Source organism: Schistocerca cancellata, chromosome 7 (assembly GCF_023864275.1).
Source record: "Schistocerca cancellata isolate TAMUIC-IGC-003103 chromosome 7, iqSchCanc2.1, whole genome shotgun sequence".
In the NCBI taxonomy this organism is placed as follows: Eukaryota; Metazoa; Arthropoda; class Insecta; order Orthoptera; family Acrididae; genus Schistocerca; species Schistocerca cancellata.
The window spans coordinates 397,418,994-397,425,548 of NC_064632.1; the positions used below are offsets into that span (position 1 = coordinate 397,418,994).

General features: G+C 44.3%; 1 non-coding gene across 1 annotated transcript; it reads left to right on the forward strand.

The window, feature by feature from the left end:
- The first annotated feature begins 6,037 nt into the window (after positions 1–6,037).
- On the forward strand, positions 6,038–6,111 carry Trnat-ugu (transfer RNA threonine (anticodon UGU)). The gene has a single exon. It is a non-coding gene; the product is annotated as a tRNA-Thr (tRNA).
- Positions 6,112–6,555: the final 444 nt, after the last annotated feature.

A 6,555-nucleotide genomic window follows, 5' to 3' on the forward strand; every position in this document is an offset into this window, starting at 1 on the left:
CAGCAGTATGGACTATCAACTTGGAGACCATGGCTGCGGTTACCCTTGACGCTATATCACAGACAGGAGCGCCTGCGATGGTGTACTCAACGACGAACCTGGGTGCACGAATGGCAAACCGTCGGTTTTTTGGATGAATCCAGGTTCTGTTTACAGCATCATGATAGTCGCATCCGTGTTTGGCGACATCGCGGTGAATGCACATTGGAAGCGTGTATTCATCATCGCCATACTGGCGTATCACCCGGCGTGATGGTATGGGGTGACATTGGTTACACGTCTCGGTCACCTCTTGTTCGCACTGACGGCACTTTGAACAGTGGACGTTACATTTAAAATATGATACGTCCCGTGGCTCTACCCTTCTTCCGATCCCTGCGAAACCCTGCATTTCAGCAGGGTAATGCACGACCGCATGTTGCAGGTACTGTACGGGCCTTTCTGGATGCAGACAATGTTCGACTGCTACCCTGGCCAGCACATTCTCCAGATCTCTCACCAATTGAAAACGTCTGGTCAATGGTGGCCGAGCAGCTGGCTCGTCACAATACGCCAGTCACTACTCTTGATGAACTGTGGTATCGTGTTGAAGCTGCATGGGCAGCTGTACCTGTACACGCCATCCAAGCGCTGTTTGTCTCATTGCCCAGGCGTATCAAGGTCGTTATTATTGCCAGAGGTGGTTGTTCTGGGTACTGATTTCTCAGGATCTCTGCACCCAAATTACGTGAAAATGTAATCACATATCAGTTGTTGTATAATATATTTTGCCAATGAATACCTGTTTATCATCTCTATTTCTTCTTGGTGTAGCAATTTTAATGGCCAGTAATGTATCTGTAAAGAAATGCTATGGTTGTAAGAACCAGAAACATATTATTACGTTAAGGGAGATATCTCGGAGAGAGAACGGGACAGAAGGAGATAGACAGACAGACGGGGTGCGGAATATGAACACAGATAGTTGGGAGGAGGAGATGAATAGGGAGAGGGGGAAAGGAAGTGGACAGAAAGGGAAGAGGAGGAAATAGAGAGAGGAGGTGGACAGAGAAGGGAACGAGGAGGAGGTGGATGGAGACAGAGGGAGGAGGTGATGGGAAGAGAAACATGATGGACAGAGAAAGGAAGAGAGAGGAAATAATGGGAAGAGAGAGGGGTTAGACAGAGATAGGGGAGAGGAGGAGATGGATGGGAAATGACAAAGAAGGATGTCGACAGAGGGATGAGAGGGAAGGAAGGAAACAGCAGGAAGCCAGAGGAAGAGGTGAGCAGGGATAGGGGGAGGAGGAGGTGGACAGAAAGAGAGGGAGTAGACACACAAAGAGAGGAGGTAGGAGCTCATATACAGAGAGGGTAAGAGCAGATGAACAAAGAGAGGAATGGACAGTGATGGAGAAGGTAGGCACTGATAGGGAGGAAAGGAAATAGAGGGGAATAAGTGGACAGAAAGGGAAGAGGAGGAAATGGTCAGAGGAGGAGAGGAGTAGACGGACAGAGAATGGAAAGAGGTGGAGGAGAGAGGAGAGAGACAGGGGAGGAAGTAATGCAAAGAGACAGGAGGGAGGAGGAGACGGCTGGTAAAGATGGAAGGAGGTGATGGATTTGGAGAGGGGTGAGAGGAGATGGACAGAGAGAAAAGTGTGGGAGGGGATGGACATACAGAGGTGTGGAGGATATACAGACAGAGGGGACAGGAGCAGTTGGACTGAGTGGGAGAAAGAGATGGACCGTGAGAGGAGGGGGAGGGAGGGTGGCTGATAGAGAGTGGAGCAGGAGTTGATGGTCGCAGAGAGGGGCAGGAGTAATTGGGTAGAGACATTTTTGACCTTATTTTATAGCACTGCGTCTCAAGGGCTTCGATTCTCTTTGTTCCGGTTTTCCGGCTGTCCATGATTCACCATCATGCAATGCTGTGCTCCAAACGTACAGTCTCAGGTATTTCTTTCTCATATTCAGGGCTGTGTTTAAAACTAGTAGACTTCTCTTGGCCATTAATGTCCTCTTTAACTGTGATAGTCTACTATTTATGTCCTTGCTTCGTCTCTCTTGGGTAGTTTTGCTTCCACGGTAGAATAATCCTTAAATTCGTTAACTCCTGATCACCAAATTTGATGCAAAGTTTCTCGCTATTCTCCTTTCTGCTACAACTAATTGTTTTTTTTTACGGTGTCTGTACACATGAGACTATTCATTATAGGATCAACAGATCTTATAATTTTTCTTCAGTTTCATTAGAATAGTAAAGCCATCAGCGGAACTTATCATAGATATATTTTCACCCTGAATTTTAATTCCACTTTTGAATTTTTCTTTCCGTCATTTGTTCTTGGATGTATAGACTGAACAATAGTGGAAAAAGACTACATCCCAGTCTAATACCGTTTTTAATCCGAGGACTTCGTTCTTCGTCTTCCTTTCATTAGAATAGTAAAGCCATCAGCGGAACTTATCATAGATATATTTTCACCTTGAATTTTCATTCCACTTTTGAATCTTTCTTTCCGTCATTTGTTCTTGGATGTATAGACTGAACAATAGTGGAAAAAGACTACATCCCAGTCTAATACCGCTTTTAATCCGAGGACTTTGTTCTTCGTCTCCCTGTCTTATTTTTCCTATTTAGTTCTTGTACGTATTATACAATACTCTTCTTTACATAGAGAATTTTTTCTATATCAACGTACCCTATGCGCATGTCTTGATCTACCTTCAACGACGCTTCCGTTATCAAGCGCAACCTTAGAACTGCCTTTCTGGTGCCTTTGCCGTTCCTAAACCCAAACTAATCGTCAGCTAACTGAACCTCAATTTTATTCTTCTGTATATTATTCTTGTCAACAGCTTGGATGAATAGGCTGCTCAGCCGATAGTACGATAGTTTTCGTACTTATGTGTCCTTGATACCTTACCACATATGTGCATGATATTTTTCTGAAAGTCTGAGGATACGTCACTAGACTCAGATTCTAGATGCCAACTTGAGTAATAGTTTGGTGCCACTTCCCCCAATCATTTTAGGATTCCCATGCAATGTTATCTGTGAGTTCTGCCTTACGTGTCTTCCAGCGCCCAAGTCATTCAAAGTTCTAACGCTGGATCCCCTACGTCGTCCATATCGACTCCAATTTCATCTTCAATCACGTCAGCAGACGTCTTCAGTGTACTCTTTCCACCTATCCGCTCCATATCCTGCGTTCATCAGTGGAATTCCCAGTGCATCTTAAGGATATCACTCTTGCTTTTAATTTCACACAAGGTTGTTTAGACTTTCCTATAGGCTGCGTCAGTCCTCCCAACGATAAATTCTTTTTTGATTACTTCACATCTTTTCTGCAGCTTTTTCGCCTTGGTTGCCATGCACGTGCTAATTATTTTATTCGCAAGTGATTTATAATGATGTAAAGCTGTCTTTCCCTGAACATTGCTGTACTTGCTCCTTTCGATAATCGAAAAGATGTATTGCTTCGCAGTTACCCTGTTTGTACCCATGATTTTCTTTCTAGCTTTTGTAATTGCCTGTTTAATAGATGTCCACTCCCCTTTAACTGAACTGCACACTTTTGTGTTACTTATCACAGTATCCACATCATTAACGATCTTCAAACGCTTCTTGTCAGTCCTCAGTACTTGAGTATTCAAAGAAATGGGACTGACGCCCAAACAACAGGAACTTACATGCATCGAGAATAGAAAATAGTGCATTGAGAATGGCTAACCACTAGCCGAAATCTGGATTTGCGTAAGAAAATCGAAAAAAGGACGACTGATTGCTGCACTCTATAATTTATATACTCTTTCGCCTATTTTTGGGTTATACAAAACCTGCTGCCCTTCTTTGAACTTTCTCTATGTACTCCGTCAGTCCCATCTGGTAAAGAAAAAGGTTCAAATGGCCCTAAGCACTATGGGACTTAACTTCTGAGGCCATCAGTCCCCTAGAACTTAGAACGACTTAAACCTAACTAACCTAGGGACATCACACACACCCATGCCCGAGGCAGGATTCGAACCTGCGACCGTAGCGGTCGCGCGGTTCCAGACTGTAGCGCCTAGAACCGCTCGGCCACCGCGGCCGGCCATCTGGTAAAGATTCCAGATTGCTGCACTCTATAATTTATATACTCTTTCGCCTATTTTTCGGTTATACAAAACGTGCTGCCCTTCTTTAAACTTTCTCTATGTACTCCGTCAGTCCCGTCTGGTAAAGATCCCACACCGCGCGGCAGTACTCCAAAAGAGGATGGACTAGCGTAGCGTAGACAGTGTCCTCTGTAGACCTATTGTGTATTACAAGTGTTCTGCCAACCAAATGCGGTCTTTCGTTCGCCTTCCCTACAACATTAGGTATTCTTTGCAATTTAAGATTTCGCAATTGTAGTTCCTAGGTATTTAGTTAAATTTACGGGCGTAAGATTTGATTGATTTATGGTGTAATCGAACATTAACAAATTCCTTTTAGCACTCATGTTTATGATCTCACACTTTCCATTAATTGGGGACAATTGCCGATTTTCACAGCATATAGATAGTATCTATGCGATGTGACAGAAGCCCGAACAACAGGGAACTGATGTACTAGAACATGCCTTGATATTATGAAATGGTGCATTGATAATGGCGAGGCACTAGCCGAAATATGAATTTGCGGAATGAAACCTGCAAGGAAAGGACGACTGATTGCTGTATCTTATCATTTGTAATGTTGATATCTTCTTTTCTAAAGCATTGTTCAATTTGTTTTGATCTTCTGATGACTTTACTAGGCAAAAACGACAGCATCTTCTGTGAACAACCTACAACGGGTGATGAGATTGTCCTCTGAATCGTTTGTATAGATAAAAAACAGCAGAGAGCCTATAATACCTCCTTGGCGAACGACAGAAATCACTTGTGTTTTACTCAGGTGTTAACTTCAGGTTAAGTACTACGAACTGTGGCCTCACAGACAGGAAATCAGGAGTTCGGTAGCATAACTGAAACAGTATTCCATAAGAACGCAATTTCATTACAATCATCTTGTGAGGTATAGTTTTAAGGACCTTCTGGAAATCTACAAATACGGAATCAATTTGAAATCTCTTATAGCACTGTACACTTCGTGTGTGTAAAGAGATAGTTATGATTCATAACAACGATGTTTTCTAAATCCGTGTTGACTTTGTGTCAATTGACGGTTTTCCTCGAGATAATTCACAATGTTCGAACACAATGTATATTCCAAAATTCTGCTTCATATCGCTGTTAATTATTTGTCTTGTAATTTTGGTCGACGACTGTCGTTAAGCACCTCTGAGACATGGCTCCAGAGAACGACAATAACTGCTTAGCCGCGAAAGATGGTTTCTAAGGTTGCAGAGCCCCGCCCTATTTTCATCTCTGATTACGTGGATCCCGGAAGCAGCGCAGCGCCAGGATTGATCGTATTATAATCCTGGTCAGCACTGCGATAGCCTGCCCTCCGTACTATGCTGTGTAAAGAGTCTTCCATTCGTCCCAGAGGCAACGAGGCAGCTGCTGCTTGCAAAGCTGATATGTAAACCTGAACCTAGATTGAAATTATAATTAAATCAAGACCCTAAGCTGGCGACAGGCGTTGATATACATCAACGGGGACAGTTGAAAATGTGCGCCCCGACCTGGTCTCGAACCCGGGATCTTCTACTTACATGGCAGACGCTCTATCCATCTGAGCCACCGAGGGCACAGAGGATAGTGCGACTGCTGGGATTTATCCCTTGCACGCTCCCCGTGAGATCCATATTTCCAACATTAATGTCCACACACTACACTCGTACTGCCCCTGCCCATTACACTCATTACTCGCGGCAGACAATCTTACCGAGTCCCGTAAGAGATCGGGCAACGCGTGTGCATCCAGCACAGAATACGACGGTCAATGGCCGGTTAGCCTTAACTACATGAAGATGTCAATTGCCGGTTAGCCTTAACTACATGAAGATGTGGACATTAAATTGGGAATGTGAGTTTCACGGGGAGCGTGCAAGGGATAAATCCCTGCAGTTGCATTATCCTCTGTGCTCTCGGTGGCTCAGATGGATAGAGCGTCTGCCATGTAAGCAGGAGATCCGGGTTCGAGTCCCGGTCGGGGCACACATTTTCAACTGTCCCCGTTGATGTATATCAACGCCTGTCGACAGCTTAGGGTCTTGATTTAATAATCATTTCATTCTAAGAGAGTTGCATGGTCACCGATGGCATCTGTTCTTTCGGACATATCCAAAAGATTAGTTCAAATGGCTCTGAGCACTATGCGACTTAACTTCTGAGGTCATCAATCGCCTGGAACTTAGAACTAATTAAACCTAACTAACCTAAGGACATCACATACATCCATGCCCGAGGCAGGATTCGAACCTGCGACCGTAGCGGTCGCCCGGCTCCAGACTGCAGCGCCTAGAACCGCACGGCCACTCCGGCCGGCTATGTCCAAAAGAACAGATACCATCTTCGTATATGAACCATAATTGTCGGCCTTGGTTTGTTGTCGTATCTGCCAAAAATTTTTCTTCAGAAAGTCCGAAGATGGCATGCATC